Source organism: Pseudopodoces humilis, chromosome 17 (assembly GCF_049639895.1).
Source record: "Pseudopodoces humilis isolate 2021_Gansu_Grassland_sample_001 chromosome 17, ASM4963989v1, whole genome shotgun sequence".
Lineage (NCBI taxonomy): Eukaryota > Metazoa > Chordata > Aves > Passeriformes > Paridae > Pseudopodoces > Pseudopodoces humilis.
Window position 1 is genome coordinate 4877957 of NC_142216.1, and position 19765 is coordinate 4897721.

General features: G+C 43.0%; 1 protein-coding gene across 2 annotated transcripts in view; it reads right to left on the bottom strand.

Moving 5' to 3' along the window:
* Positions 1-19765, bottom strand: part of SGCD (sarcoglycan delta) — a 313850-nt gene that overhangs the window by 183448 nt on the left and 110637 nt on the right. For both annotated transcript variants that reach the window (XM_014253192.2, XM_014253193.2), the window contains exon 2: positions 14313-14498. The gene's annotated coding sequence lies outside the window, so the exon portion shown is untranslated. The remainder of the gene's footprint in view (positions 1-14312; positions 14499-19765) is intronic.

A 19765-nucleotide genomic window follows, 5' to 3' on the forward strand; every position in this document is an offset into this window, starting at 1 on the left:
ACAGCATGCACTGCTACAGAGGGCACTCTGATTCCTCTGCCTGATGCTCTTTGGTGTCTCCAGAGTGGCCCCTGACTACCTCACATCTGGAAAATTATCAGTCTTCCCCAAACCCCAGGCAAGGGTGAGGGAGTGCCCCTGCAAAGATGGAAAATCTGAAGCACAGAGAAGCCAGGAAGTTATTTACAGAAAATGTTTCAGAAACAGATACTCAACCTCGGATTGTTTTTTCCACTGTGTTATTTTCCTCTGTTGGCACACTGCAACTTCCTGTTGGTTCACAAATATTTATGAGTGTGTCCTCCATGAAAATTGAACATTCAAGGTCTGCTTGGAGCACGTTCTTGTCCCAGGACAAGCCCCTAGCTTGGGCTGCTACAACATCAAGAATGCAATGGACTTCAGTACATCACACCTCATGTGTGAGCTATTCCCTGAGCCTAAAAGCTCACCTAATAATTATTAAAGTCATTAAGAGAAGACAGTACATAATGAAATGCACTTTCACGACACCCCAGAGTAGTTCAGCAAAGGAAAGGTTTGGGCACTCTGGCAGCTCCTGACGTGCTGCTCATGAGAACAGTACAGCTGAGGGCAGAACTTCCATCCATCCACTCCCTGCACACTTGTGCTCTTGGTGCAAAATGCACATGGTCCTGCCCTCCTTCTTGAACTTTTCCTTCTCCAGAACTACTTGGACCCCTGATAATTTCTCACAGTGGTCTTGTAGAGAGAGGAACTGGATGAACACGGGTCAGTTGTTAGCAGGACTGTGCCTGAGTGATGTGCTGGGGAGGGGGGAGCACCCAGCCCTGCCACTGTAACCCCCCTTCCTCCCCATCCCTTCCCAGCTGAGTTCAAAATCAGCTTTAGCTTTAGCAAGTCTACGCTCTGGAATATACAGCAGAGCAGAATCAGCTTCAGCAAAAGGTCTACAGCACACAGCAAAGCACCAAGGGCACAGAATCCTACCAGCACACCTCACCTGCTCCAGTGGCCTGTGACTTCCAGATCCAGAGCCCCAACCAGCCCCAAGGGCTTCCAGCTCTCTTCCTTTCTCCCTGAAGGGCCCCCACAGCAGCACAGAAAGCAAGCTACAGCCAGTGCTCTTTTACATTCAATTTGTAAATTGACTACTCAAGGCAGAGGAGAATCAGCTTTCTTTAGCAACCAAAGGTGAAGTGATGCTCCATTTCCAGGTGTGCAGCCTCCTTCTCTTAAAGCTGCCCCTGCCACACAAGCCTGCTCCCCTTTGCCCTCCCTTCCCATGAGGAGATTACAGATTCCCACACCACAACACAGCACCAGATTTCCTGCAACAGAGAGAAGGGGAGCAAATTAAGGACTCATGATGAAAGGTTCATGTTCTCACTCTTCCCTCCCGATTCTGTGCTCAGACTTTGTGCCTGACATAGTCTGGATTTATATGCAGGTCACTCAGTCATTCTTCTCACATGTGCATCAGGTGCTGCTGGAAAATGTGGCCATTATCCATCAAGTCCTTAGCTTCAGTCAGCTTCCAGAGGAAGAGTAATAGATGCACTTGTGTTGTCACATCATTGTCCAAAATGTCAGGGTAAAAAGCCCTGAGCATTAACAACTCCCTAAGGAAATCAGTTCTTAAAAAAAGGTAGAATAGAGAGAAAAAAAGAATGAGAGGGACAGAAGGAAAGTGCAGAGTTTCCCTTTTCATCAGTGATGACTTGCAGTGGAAAGTGCCCTGACCTGCTGCATGCCAGCCAAGCACCCACACTCATCTGACTTCCACTGAAGTTTACATTTTATCTGGATAAAGCCACACGTGCACATGTCAGGTTTCATTTCCAGGATCCAGGAACAGTCTTCTCTTTGGACATCACACATTAAAAGAGATGTATCAGTTTGGAGGGTGAGAGTAATCTCATCCCAGGGCACCTGCACTGAGATTCAAGCGGTGTGGAGAGGTGATAGCATCAGGCAGTGCAAATCTTCATAGATAGTAAAGGGAAAGGGGGGAAAAACAGAAAAGAGAAAGATTAAATCAAAGATGACAAGAAGCAGTAGTCAAAGTTAGGAGGAAGAGGAGGTCAGGCACCCAAATTAATCAAGGTGGCACAGTGATATTTTCCTGGTGTTGTCAATCTCTGTGATCTGCTTTTAAAGGGTTTCCTAAAGTTAAGTGAAAACTACGCAAAGCTTCAAAGCTTTTAAAGACAGGTAAAACACAGGCAGGAACAAAGATATTTCTTTGCTGAAATGCAAAGAAGAAAAGTGAAATGGGAGGCAAAGTATACCCTGTCCTGAACAGCCTGAAGCTGAATTTTTTGACCTGTACTCACCAGTTCCTAAAAAACCAGCCTGGCCTGGGACTACAAACCCTGCAGAGAAGCTGCTGCCATTCCTGGAAGGCTTATGAAACTTATGGCACATATTTTTGCATTTGCAGCTGCAAGTACTCAATATCAAAACCTCGAATGGCAAAGATAAGGTGCAGTTAATCCAAGAGTGCTCTCTCATTGAGTGCCCCTTTTACACAACCCCTCATCACAGCACAGTCAATACAGCCCAGAAAGATGCTCATTAAAAAATAGGAAATTAAGCCAAAGTTAGACAAGACTGCAGGAATTTGTCTCAGAGATAGCAGCACCAGTTCAGTCACCTGCACCAGATACGTCCCTTCCCTCTCCAGGCTCCAACAGGAGAGGCATGACTACACTCTCAGCATTACAACCTACCTCTAGCTCCTTAATTGGGCTTGTGGATTACTAATAAGTAATTGATACACAGGAAATGAATGTGAAGCCACCGCTGCGTGTGCTTCTGCATACAAATACAGGCAGCTGAATGCGCAGCAGCAGCAAACGCTGCAGTCCTGCCATTCCTATGGCATTTCCAGTGGGAACGTGCTTAAAATATCTCAGCATAAAGTGTTTCACTTTGTACAAATAATGCTGGTGTGATTGCTCAATGCCTCTTCAGCGAGGAAACTGCAGAGGGCCGAGGGGGTCAGATAAAAGCCAAAGATAACGTGTTATACAGACTGCTCTGGATGAATATCAGGAGAAAAGAGAGACTTTAAGGGGCAACACAATAAGAAATCAAGATAAAGATTTATTTTGCGGCACACAAAGCCAAGTACACAGCTCTCCACGCACTCAGTCTTCAGGAACAATTTTCCTATTTTTTCCCTGGGAGCCAAAAAAAGTCCCCAAATTAATCTTTGTGCACTGCCTAAATTTGTACTTAGTGCCAACTTTGTATCAAATTCCTCCACTGCGTAAGATGCAACGCTGTAAATGGGCTCATTTTTGTTATTTTATCAAATTGTGTTAACTTTCTCTGCAGCATCCTCTGGGGCTGGCAACACAGAGACGTGCAGGAAATGTAAATCACTCCCCTTTTGATATGATAACCGTGGCAGTGAATTGCATCCCAGAAATCAGCTCAGGATTGTAGCCAAGAACTCGCTGAAAGCACTTGGCTGTGGAGTGGTGCCAGCAGGGGAAACTTCAGCTGGCAGGTCAGTGTGACACGAGCTCAGGGCTTGGGAAAGAGGAGCAATGTGCAAACCCACCTACCTGGGGCTGCACAAACCCCACAGCCAGCAGCCTCACCATCAGTCTGGAATTAAAAGATGCAAACAGGTGCTAAAAACAAGTGTGTATTTATGTATGCAAATACATGGGGGAGCTGGATTAAATATGAATAAGCACCTAGGAAAGCAACAGCCAGAGGCTGTAAGATAAAATCTACCTGCCAGACAAATACAGATGTGTGTATATATATTTATAAACAACCACACACCAAAAAAAAAAAGCATTTCCTGTGCTGACCTATTTGTGGTTACAGAACATTATGACAATAATTATAATCATGTACCTTTCATTTAAATAATGTTTTCGGTTTCAGAGATTCAGAGGATGTTGGAATGCAAATAAAGATAATCAGGATGTGAAAATAATTGTTTTCCTAATACCTTATTTTTCATGTGCAAATGCCACTGCTAACAGCTCCCAGCATTAACCCTGGGCCAGAACCCCATGGAATTCAGTAGTGCACAAACACTAAAAGAAAAAGCTGTCTGAACCCTCAGGAATTTGCAGCTCTAACAGCAAAGAGGCAGCAGATGGATATGGACAGAAATAATCAAGAGGCAGTAGGTAACAAGGCAGGAGTTAGTCTCAGCAAACCGAATCCCTGATTGCTGTGAGCCTTGTACAGGCACCACAACAAAGAGGAGTTTTGATCATTGATGCCCCACAACACACGAAGCTCTGCACATCCTTCATCTCCACCGCTGCGCTCCATCTGTTGCCTCCACACTTGCTGGCAATCCGTGTCTCCTTCTCCCACTGCACTCAGATTTTTCACACAAAAGATCCCTGGGACAAGGGCTGCCATGTCTGCCCTCACTCCCCAGCACTGAGCATAGCAGGGCTCAAACTATGCCCATAGAGAAGATAAAAGCATTTAGGGACAACGTTAATGGTAATTTTTGTTAATAACTAGTCCAACAGAGTATGAGCATGCATGCACACAAGCCTAAAGCCAAAATTCACACACACAAGCTCCATGTAAGTCAATGGAGTGATCTGAGCACCTTCTGATGGCTCCCACTGAGTCCACACTCCTCTTGCTCTCAGTGGGAGCCCTGCAGAGGAGAGGAAAGCAGCTGGCACATAATGATCTTCTGAAACTGAGACACAGCATCAGTAAATGCATGTACTACACCCAATCTCAGCTGGAACCTCCAGAGGCACCACAGTAATCAGAAGTAGCCCAACAGACAGATAGCTGGGTGGCTATGACAAACAAATGGCAAAAAATGTTTAAAATGTTCTCAAGCAGCTCTTTGTAACAGAGATAACATCTGCAGGACACAGCCAGGAGTTTTTATTTCAGCACGTTTGACTCAGTGACCTGCTTACTGCAACACCTTTCAGACTAACTTTCAGGAAATGAAATATTAATTTGTATAACCAAACCTGTCTTTCACGACACAAGACCATTCAACATGGCTTTCAGGTTCTTAAATTAAATGCTTAAAAGTCATGAGGTGGGGAAATAAAAGCCTGCTCTACAGCACCAATCCATCCCTTCCTCATGGCCAGCCAGACCTGCATGGCAGGGAAGTGCTGCTCCATTTCCACAACGTACTCCAAGGGTTAAACAACAGATATCTATTTCTATTATGTTGTGTCTGTTTATTGCAACATTCTCTTTTCCTCCTTGGGCATCTCCCAAAAATCAAAAGCATCAAACAGGAAATACTGTTCCCAGTCCAAGTTCAGAGCCTTCACTCTGCACAGTCAGGTGTTCCACATCTCTTAATTACATTATGTTTTCAGTGAGACACAGTGAAGTGCAGGGTAGGAGGGCAGCTCCTACATAAAGACATGCACAACAAGGCATCACCTTCCACTTCCATGCTTTTAATGTCCAATGTGACACATTTTCCACTGCAATTCAAACCTCAAAAGTGGAAAAGAAATGGCATGTAAATGGACCTTGCTTGCACTTTCAATCACTGTTAGCAAATCTTAATCTCTTTAAGCCTGGCCATTTAAAATCAGGCCTATTTAACTTGCAAAGGTAGGTCAGGTTTTATTGATCACCCCTAATGCACTCTTAAAAAAATGAGAGTGGTGAGATACACAGCTCGGTTGATGAAGGCTCACTGAAAAAATATCTGATAACATTTACAGCCTTCAAGCTATGCTGCTGTAAATGTGATTTCCATATGCACCAGAATGCAGATTACAGGCCTGCCAGTTCATACTGCAAAGGGAAAAGGAAAGCTCTGCCAAAGAGGAGGTGGATTACTCTTTGCATGGACTGAAAGCACAACTATAAACTTCTAGAATACAGGCACAGCAGCCCAAGCCCATTTAGTTCTCAGTTATCATTCCTCAATCTTTCTTCAGTGCAGTATTTTGTGCGTGGATTTCCTACTCAGAGTCCATTCTGTGCCCTGAGTTTTGAACTACAAACAACTGAGGACATTTTTCCAGCTGCTATAGATATAAGGTGTGTTATTGTTATTTATATTATGGCATCATGTAGAGGCGGTCGTAATTAATCAAAGTTCCTTCTTCTGCACCTCTCAGAGAAGGATCAGGGGAGAATCAAGTTTTAATAAAGAAGTGCAGCATTTTCTACCCACATGGACAAGCTCAGATCAGACACATTGCAAAGTCTAGACAGTTCTACTTGATATGTTTTTTTGCTTCCCTACTATGCCTATTTGTGAAGAATTTCACTTATGAACCACCATTCAGAAAAATGAAAAGTATTTCTCCATGCAAAACTAAACACGATTTTCGTGTTTTTTTATTTTTCATGCCATGCTAAAATAAAACCACAATGGGTTTCCAATTGAAACCTGATAAACCACTTCCAATGCAACTATTAAACAGTCATTTTTGTGGCCTGAAAAGAGATTCTAAATGTATTTACAGACACATAAAAACCACTGCAGTTAATATACAAGAAGAGACTGTGGATTTCCAGGATTACTTCTGCTGCAGACTTCTTGTGCAGCTCAGCAAGTTCCTTAATCAACCTTTACACCAAGCTTCCTCCTCCAACTAATGAACAGGTGAGCTGCAGAAATGGATCACTGCCTAGGACATGCTCTGGAGCTACACTGTCAAATAGAAGACCTAAATAGGATAAATCCTCATCAATGACTTGAGGCAATTATCAAATGTTTATTAGCCCCTAAAGTGAAGGCTAATAAACCTGCTTATTTTAGCAGATAAAGTCAAATTACCTTGACTGAAGTTGGTAAGTGTTCGAAGATTAACAGCTCTGGCCTCATATGCTTTTAGTTATTGGTGATGAAGTGTCAGCTCAAAAAAACTGAAAGATACTTCCTAGTTATTTAGGCAATGTGAAAATTGGGCAGTTATTTTCCAGGAAACATGGCCTGCCTGACAGGTTTTAAATGAAGAAAAGTGATATTATTACAATTATCATTAGAAGAAGATGTCCCTCATCAAAATGTGTCTGCATTTTAATTGACAAGGTCCAGGTTAATGCTGTGAAAATGCCAATGAAAGCAAAGCCTGTGGCTCAAACTAATTGTCAGCACTGAGCAACCTCCACCTCTAACCCACCACAGATTTATCACTCTGTGCAGACTGTACTCATGACAAGAAAGGTTTGAATTAATCATTAACAACTAGAAATTCCTCCCAGACAGAAAGCAAGCAGAGTGCAGGGCTGCCCACCACCTTGTTCCCGTGTTCCTGAGCCAAGGACAGGTGCAAGCAAGCCTTCCTAAGGAGAAAGATTTGTTGTTGTTGTTTTCCCCCCTTTTAAGAGCATTGCAGGGGAAAACTTCCAGTGATGCTCTGCGTTTTGGTGTCACCCCTGGGGGCAGCACAACAGTGCAGAGGACTCACACCTACTTCAGCCATGAATTCAAGGACACTTTGGGAGGTGTTACCCTGCAATGCTGGTTGAGCACCACCTCTCCCACCCAATCTAGAACATAAAATGCAAAGGGGTTTGTAGAAAACCTCTTGAATTGTCTTTATATATTTATTATTATTATTATTATTATTATTATTATTATTATTATTATTATTATTATTATTATTATTATATTTATATTTCCTCTTCCCCAGCATGCTGGTGCAGACCCTCCAGAATATGACTGGGCAGAAGGAGAAAAGCTGAGAACCTCCAGTACCTGATAGAGGCACTGCCAGGGAAATGGAATAATCCTAACCCTCATGGTGCTTTTTCATTCAGAATGCTTTGATTTTCAGCCTCTCCATCCATGTGGGTGATGGCATCACAACAGAGCTTGAGTACACATCAATTTGATGGTTGCTCAAGCCCAAGTCTTTATTCAACATAAACTGAAGTGTTCCTTCTCACATGGCATTGTGACTGGAAAGCACAACAGCACTGGGAAGAAAGGAAGAAGGGAATCTCCACAAAGATCAGGCACCACTTCCTGAGGGGGACAAAAAGGCACCTGGCCACTCCTGTCCAAGGCACCTAGTTTGTCTGGAGAGATATAAATGGAACTACCTTACCCCACCTAACACACAGAGAGAAAAAAGTTGAAAAAAATTCTCCCTGTTTTTTTCCTGGACAGTCAGGAGTAAAAGACAGATGGTATTTGGTGTGGTGAAGGAACAAGATACAACTTTGTTTGGAGGAGGCCAGTGCTGTGGGGCCTCTGCTGGCCCCTTCCCAGAAACTGGAAGGCAAAGTTTGAGGGGGTGTCAGCCCATAAACAGAAATGCTGCTCACTTCATTGTCTCTTTTACCCCAGAGGTGAAAGGCTCCTTCCATTTGCCTACAGCAACCCTGCCTTTTTGGTTTTGCTGTTATCTACACATTCACCACAGAAACTACGAGCTGGAAAGTTCCCATTAAACGATGCCAACAAGAACTCTCCGTTCACAGCTAACGCTTGGCTGCACACATTCCCTCTTATTTCCAAACATTTTCAGTATGTTTTAGCTTCCCTTCATTAGACATTCATAATTATTTGCAGCACATCTAAACCTGTGCAATGGGCTTGTGCTTCCAAATACAGTCCCCTGGCTGCAAAAAATCAGCATGACAGCTCTAGAAAGAAAGTAGAATTTATATCAATCAGGAGGCAGAGCTCAGGAAGAGGATGAGGCTCACACCATCATGATTTGAGTCAGTGACTTCCACCAGGCAGCAATTTGACTGCCTTTACAAAATCCGAGGTATTTCTTAGAGATCACCCCTCAGTTAACCATTAAATCAGTCAGCAACTGTGACAATGAATTTTGTAATAAAAACGTACAAAGTGGAGACTTCTGGTACCTTATCTGAAAACTTGAGCAGCCAGAAGGGTTTTTCTGGTCTGAAGAGACACTGTTATAAAATATCTCCATAACACCTCACACCTGTTACTGCTGTGGCTTTGCAAGGCTGTTTCCATCACACCCCTCAATACCCTTTGGACTAAACAAAGGCTTCATCGAGGAAAGTTACACCAAATGCTCATTTCTTTAGCTCAGCCCCCAATAGCCACTTACAAATATGTCAGGCTTCCCAAAACCCTCCCTCTTTCAGATTTTTACATATCCTAAAGGGGTCCCTAAGGAAGGGCATCCCTGGCACTCAGACTGGGCTGTGCTGGCTCTGCAGGGCTCAGCTCAAGGCAGTGGGAGCCACTCTTCAATTGTGAGACCAGAGCAGCTCCTGAACTAGCCACAGTGCTGGGGCTTCTAGCAATTGCCTCTGTGGCCCTTAAGACAGAGGCTGTCCAGGGACAGAACTGCTCCTTTAGGTAACTGCATTCCCAGGGCTGCCTGGTGCCTGTCAAACTCCCCCCCTTCCATTTACAAGGCCAGTTTCTGAGGATCATTATGATGTAAGTATGTCATCCTGAAGGATGAAAATATAAAAAGCTGCAGCTCCTCTAAACCTGAACATTACCAAGTCACCACTACACTGAAACACAAAAATGTTGCTCCCTGATTGCAGAGGGGACATGGGTGACTTCCCCACAGCACACACAAATCTTTATCAACCTGGATGCACAATTAAGCTAAACATTCATCCAACAAAAGGTAAAAAATTACTCCTTGGGTGGTGTCACAGCTGAAAGCAGAGCAGTAAAGGCTCCAGAGCACCCTGAGTGATCAGTCCCATATGAGATATTCTCCACTAAGCTTTGTGCTGGCAGCATTCCCACTATTTGAGGAAGGAGACACGCAGCTGGATGTAAAGCTTGCAATGCAGAACTGCCTTAACTACATGGCAGGAGGATGGCAGTTCATAATTAATTTTCCACATCAACTGTTGGCTGCCCTCCTCTTCCTCTCTGCTGGGCTGCAAACTGTCAGTGGATACTTATCCAGAAAGCAGGCCTGCCACAGAGCAAAAAGCATGATTATTATTAGCTAGTATTTTACAGGGCATGCTAGCCAAAAATCAGAGGTAAGTGAGCCTGGGCAGAGTGAGAGCAGTACCAGTGCAAAGACAGCCCTGCCAGATGCTGCTTGTCCTCTGAGAGATGCAAAACCAAAGGGAATAGAAAACTAGGATGAAGAGAGCAAAACAGATAGGAGAAGGTTGCAAGGAGACAGAGAAAATCTGTTCTCAGACAAAGGTTTTGAGCCAGCTAATTTCAGAACATCTGCAGCCCAATGAAACACAGGCCCTTTTCCACCCTGGCTGGACTCTGCCTAAGGCATGGCCCATGGGCTGCCAAGCAGCAGCTCTGCAGAGGACAAGGGGCTCCAAAGTGCTTTGTTTTCTGAGAGAAAAGACGTGTGCTCCACTCAGAGCCAGCATTTCCTGCTCCTCAGTCTCGGGTCTCTGCAGGGCTGGAGTGCAGAGTTACTACAAGGAGGTTGCTGGTCCTCGCAGGGGAAAGGTCTCCAGAAGAAAACAAACCCCAATTTCACCACGCTCTCTGAATTATGACTACAAACACCAGAGAGCAGAAGGCCAGGAGCAAAACCATTTGTATGACTTCAGACATACCCACTGACCTCTCAGTACTTCAGGAGAACAGGTAAAAGACTATTATATTACTGTTCTGTGATTCTGTATCTTAAGAATCTCATGTTAGTTTTGGAGTTTCTTATTTTCTTTCAGCAATTCAACTCGGTTCTGCCGCTGCTATCACCTTTTTAATTCATTTTACAACAAGATATTTGTTATCAGAAATTGTGCTTTGATATGTGTCAGGTTGATGGATGCAATAAAACCCTGTCAGGAGAAGCTGAGTGAATGGGGCTGCAGAAGTGGCATCATCAAGGGAATTGACACCTTAACAGCCAGTCTGCTGATCTTGCAACAAAAACATGCAAATATAATAGCTGTTTTATTTCCTCCCCTGGCAAAACAGTCCAGAGAACACTATAAGGTATTTGCATAAATGTTACTCATGCAAACAAGCTCAGCCTGCTCATTGATAAAAAACCATATGTAAAACATGATCCTGTATGCTGTCCTCTTGTCCTGTTTGGTGTGCAAAATTCAATCCAGAGGAATAAAGGCTTTAATCAAAATACAGCTTTTAATTTTAGTTTAGGAATTCAAACAGCAATCCTGTGATGCTTCAACCAAAAATTTTCCCTCAATAATGTTGGAGGACAATTTTACTGACAAATTTTCAGACACAGCCATACGTATCCCTCAGCAAAGACACTGAAAAGTTGCATTAGGGTCTTACTGTGAGAGCCAAAACCCACAGGCATATAAAATCAGAGGGTTTTTTCCTGATTTAATAAATGAAATAATATAAGGAACAAGAAAATTTGAAGAAAGAAATAATAAGTTTTTATTGGACCACATAATACAATGAATGAGAGAGGGAGACCTGCCCACTGCTCTGCTGCAGGTCAAGTAGGGTTTGAAGTCTCTGCTTCAGCTGACCAGAGCTGCAACACCACCCCTGCACTGGCCTGGAGCACAAAGAGATTTTTTTAACTGGCACTGATTTACAGAACATCTGGAAAAGGTAAAAAATGTGATGTTGAGATTCAACTTTTAGAAAAGAGAAATAATATTACTGGTCTAAACAAAGCAAAGGGAAAATTTCCATAGCAATTAATCTGAAAAAGGTGAACTACATTGAGGATTTATATTCATGTAATGAAGACAATTAATTGCTATGAGAGCCATAAAACCCATTAAATGAACAGGTTTTTTTCCAATTCTACTCGCAAGATAAAATTTATTAACTATGTTTAATGGCTACTTAAAAATTTCTCTTACATATTTATTAAATGTGCCTTTTCAGCCGAACGGAGCATTTTACTAACTGGATTCTACTAATCTAAAAATGAGCAATTTCAGAAAAAATCTATTGCCCTGCACGTTATCTGCAGATCCATTTAAACTAATTCCTCATACAATAAGATTACCATCAGCACAATTTCATAAACATTGCTAAAAGGGAACCTGCTCATCTCACGTGAGCAAACACTGCTGCAATGATGAATGAATTCTGCTCACATGATTTGAACAGATGTTTCAGTTTTCAGTAGAGATAGGGAGGGAAGTGTTGAGTCCTGATGTCATTAAATGTTACTGTAATCAATTAAAACCCTCTCTACTTGGGAGAACAGGACACATGGAAGAAAATGGATTGGGTGTGAGCAGTGAGCTCAGAAAGATGCACATCCAAATCTTGTGCTCAGCCAGGGCTGTGTGCCTCCAGCTGCAGGCATCGGATGCAGCTTGTGCACTTAGACTGCCTGAAAATCAGGGACAGATGTTTGCCACTTAAAAGTGACCTACAAGTGACTCTGTTTCTTAGTCACCATTTACAAAATGGGGATAAGTAGCACTTCTGTCTTCCTGGGGTGTTGTAGGAACAGATAAAGTTGATGGCAGTCAAGTACTCGGGTAATCACGAGTCCCCAAGATGAAGAGAATCAATAAAGAAAGGCCTCATCTATTTAAGTGAGAAACAACAGTTTGACCAGATCTTTACAGTTTAACACAACCTCCTCAACCTGCAATATTCTTCTTAAAGATGAAGCTTCCATAAGGGATTTAAATAAGAACCAAGTTTTAGATCCGATGGTCACGAAGTAAAATGCAGAAGTATAATCAAAGTCCAGCCTAGAGCTTAATGCCTTAATAACAATTTCACACAAATTGTATAGACCTTAGAGTGAGAGTTGGATTTGCTCAGGAATGACAGGGGAGCTCATTTACTACCCCCCTGTCCAAGGCAGGAGCAGCACCATGGTCACACCAACAACCAACATCTCTGGAGCAGATTCTCACACACTCCGGGACAACCTGGGTACCCAGCAAAACTCACCCCCCTCATTGCAAGGAAGATTTACGTATTTCAACTCAGAAATATCAAACCCAAACAAGGAATAAACAAAACTGCTGTGATTTCTACATTCTAACAGTGCCAATTTTTTCTCTGTGAGAGTCAAGAAGCTCTCTTGATTATGAAATACCTCTCCTACAACCTTCCCTTTTAAGTGTTATAATCACAAGAGCAGTAGCTTGGAAATAAACAGGAATGAAGAGGATAATAAAGGCAGGAGCAATGTTTAACAAGCTCTTCTTCCAGAAACCAGAGCAGGCAGACAAGCAGAGCTGTGCTGTGCTGTAATGACGGGAACCTCGCCCTGGCAACCGTGTTGTTTGCTTGAAATTCCTGTACAAATTAACAGCACATGCTGTGGTTGGAACTGACCTTTCTTGACCCTCACCATTTAAAAGTTAAGCACCCAATTTAAGCTATTCCAACCAACTTTTCCCTGCAATTGCCAGACACTGGTAGAGCTCTGCTGGAGCATAAGAGTTTGAGCCCACAATTTCCAGAGCTAACATGACAAGTGCAACCAGATCAAAAGCAGGAGAACTGATGTACCCTCACCTGCACCGTGGTTTATTTTAGAGGCTTTTAAGAAAGTCTTGACTTCTTTTCCCTGTTCTTCCACTAACACCAAGCACAGGTGTTACATTGCTGCTGTACTTTTCTCAACAAGATTACAGCGCTGGTTCAGTCATATAAAGGAAGTCAATACCCATGTGCTAAATGAAAAAGGATAATATCATCTGCTACCACTCTACTGAGATCTGGGAACCATTGCTTTAAATCTGTGGTCTTTTTTTTTTTTTAATCAGAAAACTTTGCCTTCACAGAAATAACATGACCTAGGTAAAAGAAGCCATAGAATCAGAGACTGTATTACCCTAAAATCTCATCTAGCACCATCTTCATCAACAATACATCCTGGCCTTCAGTTTCTTGCTAGAAAATGGTTGCATATTGCCTTGCTACAATTCCAGCACAGCCAGGGCACCATTTGTGTGGGTATGAGAACACTCACAGTAATTTTAAGTGCTACACAACAAAGGGAGAATACGATTATACAGGAAATTGGTAGTGGTATTTCCATCCTTTGCAAACAGTGAGAATATACAAAGCACAAAGGAAATCACAGGGCTGAATTATAAACGGGCTGCTTCATCTCCTTTTCTTTTTTCCCCATTTCTGACCCTCAAAATACAGTCATTAGTGAAACACAACAAGTGGGGTTTTCAAAACATGGATTCCTATCACCAAGTATCCATCACCAGCAGCAACACATTTAGTTCACCAACAGCAAGCATTTAGTTCAATAAAGAACTTCACATAAACAGACACCCCCTCAAGCCCAAGACAATAAAAACACTTCACTCCTGGTGAACGCTTTCTAAATTCAGGGAGAGCAAAGCTTATTTACAGACACAGTATGAGCATGGCATGAATACAGCAATAAACTCAAAGGCTGCTAATGCTCTGTTTTTCCCATATGTAGACATTCAGAAAAGAGCAAAAATATAAGAACAGGGGGAAAAATACATACCTTACCAAACCTGACTGTTGGACACGACTCCTTTCAGAGCAACATTGGGGTGAAGGTAAGTTCCTCAGACGACCACCAACCACAATTCCTTTCCAAGCCCCCCAGAGGCTCCAGCTCTCCCTTGCCTGTGTCCCTGAGGAAGATGCAGTGTCCTCCAGTATTTCAGAGCCTCAGCTGCAGAAGATGCTGCTCAGAAAAAGAAAAGAGAAGAAGGTGTGGCATTAAATTCTAGGGTCAGTTGTTTGGCAGATTCAGAGCAGAACACAAGACAACATTGGATAGGAATGAAATGTCAAGGCAGGACAGAGAGTCTGTGACAATCCATCATGTGTGGCACCTTCAGAGGGCAATCATTGAATTCAAGAACTGTGGTGCACAGCTATTCTTGCTTTACAGTACTTTTATAGTGTCCCTAGACCAGGAAATGAATGACAGCCTGGCTGCTTTTCATTCCAGTCCAATATCATAACACAGAAGTAAGTAATGCACTTCTCCATAGGGAATATTTTCATTCATTATGGAATTTCTGAAGAATAACAGGACTTTTATATCAAAAGCAGAGACATCACCTCAGTCTTAATACTCTGCATGATAAAATGGCTCTTAGTCAAAGCTTAGGAGCCTACAGCAGATGGGAATTTGTGACTGCCAGCCCAACATGCCACAGGTTCCCAAAGTTCTGCCTCCAACACAATTGTCAGAGACTAGTAAATGTGCTGGGGTTTTCTGGGAGCAGGGGGCTCGGCATCACCACGTTTTCTAGCCCACTGTCACTGCTGGATGTGCTCAGAGTTCCCAAGAGGTCAGACCCTGGTGCTGAGCAGGGATGTGCGGCCTCACTGCAGTCACCAGGAGAGAGACAGCGATGGAGGTGACCACCAGCAGCAGCACTGCCAGCAAGCAGAAACCTCAGAGCAGCACTGAGAAGTCAAAATGCTCATCCCTAACCCCTGGCAGATGGAAACACTCAAAGGATCATCCTTCCCCCACCCAGATAATATAGCCTGTGAAGCAAAACTGGGCACAGCAGCACAGAACAGGTGAGGACTGAGGAAAGAGGAGAATCTGAGTTTCCCTATGTCAGATACATACATGGCTCACATCCTTAAACCACACCCAGAGATGCTTTCCTGGATTAACTCAGCAGCCATGAAGATACTGCAACTTTGCCTAGGAATTTTATAAAAAGCAAATCGAAAAAACATCAGAGATACAAGAGGTTTCCCTCAGAGGAGAAAGCCCATGGCAGCTCCAAGTACCACAAAATCCCATTACACCTTCACAAGAAACCATGAACCCATGAAGAGGTTACACCTATCTGGAAAACACATTAGGTTTTGGGCTTGAAAGAAAGAATATTTCAGCAACCAGCACATGAAACTGTGCATACTGGAAGTTAGCATCATACACACAAATGTACATAATAGGTTTGGTTTTTTTGTGGGTTTTTTTTGGGTTTTTTTTGGTTTTTTGTTTGTTTGTTTTCTTTTTTTTTTTTGTTGAAGCCCATACAGCACACACAGTCACACAGATCTGAACAATCAAATAAATTTACTTTATTTAACACTAATTACTTTACTGGACCTCATATGTTACATACACCCCCAAAGGTTCCACAACACCTTGTGGGACACTCACAACAGGAGTCAGGTGTGTGTTGTACACATTCACAGACTTCCTGCCTCTCTTGAACTCAGACATGAAGGACAAAACTGGACCTTCACAGCTGCTGTCCTCTTCCAGGCCAACCATGAGAAATCAGACTGCCAGCTGAAATGGCTGCTGAGTGACTCATGGGCACAGGAACAGCTGATGCTGCACTAGTTTGATCTGCAGGCAGCAGTAAGACCTAATTCTACTGCTTTTAAGGGATTTTATCTCTGGAGACCACAGCTACAATTACTTTTTCATTTCTACTCGTAAATTGAAACATAGAATAGTCACTAAAGGAAATCAGTGCTACATTTTTGTGCATTAAGCAGAGCATCAGCTGAGTAGAGGAAGAAACAGCAACAGGCCCAGATCATCGCTGTAACCTGAGTGCAGGGGCCTGGGCTCAGCCTGGGAAAGGTGGGCTTGTGGAAGTTCCTGTTTAGTGGAGTTTGCCAATGAATATGCAGCAAAGTTGAGGAGGAGAAGTAACAGGAGGTGTGGATGTGGAGGTGAAAATAACTTTATTCGTGACAAAATGCAGTGAGTGTGCAGAAGTCCTATCTCATGATCTGAGATGGGGCAACTTAATGGGATTAAATCAGTGGCCAGGTTTCCAGTGAGCAGCAAAGTGTAGATGCTCCAGTCTGAAGGCAGTGTGCTTCCTCCACACTCTGCTGATGTGTATCACACAATACAGAGGCAGGGAGCCGGGCCAGGGACCATCCTAGTCAGCAATAAAGTAAAAAGCTACAGAAGATAAATACATGGAAACCTTCACTAGCTATAATTTCTGTTGGCTCAGAACCATACAAGGGAAAAAAAGAAGAAAATGTATAATTTAAAAAAAACAACAAAAAACTATGCCACTTGCATTGCCCAAACCTGCAGAGTTTTGCAGAAAAACCCCTTCACATTCAGTAGGTCACTCCTGACTTGATGATCAGTGTTCAGCAGTTTCCCTCTCACAGTTACAGACCCTGGAGAACTCATCAGAGAGCTGCCAAGACGCCTCTTGGACCTCCTTGGCTCTGGGCAGTTCTTGCCAAGCCCGGAGCCTCGGGAACATCCCCCAGCTACAGAGTGAGAACAGGGTGCCCAGACAGGCTGGAAGTGTCCAAGGCCAGGCTGGATGGGGCTTGGAGCAACCTGGGATAGCGGAAGCTGTCCCTGCCCATGGCAGGAGGTGGGACTGGATGGTCTTTGAGATCCTTTCCAACTCAAATCCACATGACCCCTGACACAAAAATCATCCATTACAGCCTGCTCCTGCTGTGGGAGCTGGCACTGTTCCCACCTGAAACAAAACCAAGTCTGAACTTGCAAAAATGCCCCATGTCCCAGAAATGGCAGTTTTGTTGTATTGTTTCTAAGTTCTGTGCTCCCCCACTCATCTTTGATCAGAGGGAACACGCCGACAAACTGCAAATTACTTTCATTATCCCACCACTTCAGAGTTTTACATTCAGTTAACATAGCTAAGTGGTATCAGATCCGTCTTCCACTCACAAAAGCCGGCATATGGATGTTCTCATTAATCAGAAAAGGCAGACAAGACATTTTTCCAGTAAAAAGGAAGTATTTCCCTTGGAGGAATCTCAGTCCTTTGCCAATGGAAAGCGTGAATTATAGAAAATAACTATATACTTTAGATGTAACAAATAAGCTCAAATATTAAATTTGAAGACACTATTCCCATCTTGGGATGTTTCCATGCCAAAAATCAATGAAGCCTGGGAGACTCTCTCTCTCTCTCTCTCTCTCTCTCTCTCTCAGAGGAAGCCTTGCTGTACCTTTGCCCTGTTCTTAATTCTTGTCTTTAGCATCAACTATTGATCCCTGTCGGGGTGAGGACAGGAGCTGACTGGATCCTCCTCTGACCCAGCACACTCATCCTTTTATTTGTGTGTCCTACAGCTCAAGGTGCAGCTTGGGCCTTGTGGCAACATTGATGAGCATTTGCAACTTCAGCAAGGGTAAAAAAGAGGTATCTAGAAGCTAAACAACACATCTGTGAGCAAATATTACAGTGTAGTAGATATCCAAATTAGTATTAGTTTGTCTCATCAAAAATTAATTACAATCTACCTAACTGCAATTGAATAAATTAGTTGGGCGTAGAAAATATTAAATATTTAAAGTGGCTGGTGACTGAAAAATAATTGAAAACATAACTCCTTGCTTAAATATTAAATTTCTTTTATTTTTATTGCTAGCGTGGCCATTAAGAAATGAGAGTTCCATATGTGTGTGCATTCATGTAGATGGGTATGGCACATATGGAACATGTTCATGTTCATTCTTCTAACTTCCCTCTTTCCCTAAAACTAAACCTGGGTAAATATTTTCAATGAATAAAGAAGAGCTCCACTGGCAGAGCCAGAAGGCTGTGAAACAGGCAAGGGAAAACACATTTTTACTGCTAGGTATTTAGCAAGGTCACCTGCCTCTGCAAACGCAGGAGAAGAGATCCCCCAGCAGGCTCTGAGCACAGCAGGGGATTACACCAATTCATTAGCAGGTATCTCTTCTAATTACAGCCTGGGACATGAGTCCCGCACAGCTGGGCAGGGAACAACCGCTGCTTTTTGCCTTTTCCTGGGGATCAAGCTCAGAGTTTCCTGCTGAGCTCCAGGACAGCAGCAGCACAGCCCCACCACAGGCTCCAGCTCCAAGCCAAGCTCTCCGTTATCCCAAAGGATGCTCCTGGCTCCTCACAGTCCTGCTGGAAGCTGTGGGAGCGACAGCTCACCCTGTCAGCTCCATCTCTGGTAAAGATCTCACATTCATTTACTGCAAAGGTGACATGGGTGAAGAAGGGAATAAAATGAGACTTTGAACCCCTCCTTCCAGAAGGCTAATAGTAAAAAATTGGTAGCAATGCAACTCTGGCACATTTCCAACTCTAACACTTAGAGTGCTGCCCACAGCCGTGTCCCAGACACACTTTATCATTCACCATGGCTCAGTGCAAAACATAAATAAAACAGAAGTCATCAGCACTACTGGCACTCAGCTGTTTGGAGGCTTTTTTTTTTTTTTTTTCCCTGCCAACAAAACAAATAGTGAAATAGGAGAGCTGCAATTCAAGTGGTAACACTCACCATTAGAAATTTGGTGGGGGCTGGTGGTGAGATGGGAAATGAACTCAATTATGGAATGCAGGCAATAATAAAATGAAGAATATGTTGACTGAGCTTAATACAATAGAATACTGTGATACTGCCGAAGATCAGCATTTATTTTTGTTATCCAAGTACAAACTAACAGTATCCAGGAAAAAAGAAATAAGTGGTTAATCATCCTTGTTGAAGGAATTATTCCCATCAAAACAGCATCAGTGTTACATTATGAGATTCAAGAGTGTAATTAATATCTTGCTGTGTTAGAAAGTGCTATGACACTGCACAGGTTTTGCTGCTGTTGCACGTAAGTAAATACTTTCTGAAAACCAACCCAAGAAATGCCACGCAAATACTTCCAATTTGAAATAATATAAACTCCTTTCTTCAGCAGGCATTTGGTTTTCACCAAAGCTGCTTCTCAAGTTCAAAAGCATTAAGTTGCAGGTTACTGTCTAACTCTCCAGTTGCCAACACTGCATTACACTATTAAGTGTTTTTATTATTATTACTCCTATTATTACAGTCTGCTTAGACTATAAAATAAGATCTCTTGGGCTCCTCAGACTCAAACATTTACATCTGCCCTTGTACTGAAGCTCTTTCAGGGGATTATTCTTTCTTCTGCCAGTTCAACTGAAAGCAATGATGAAGTTACTGCAATGCATATGTCCTTGTCAA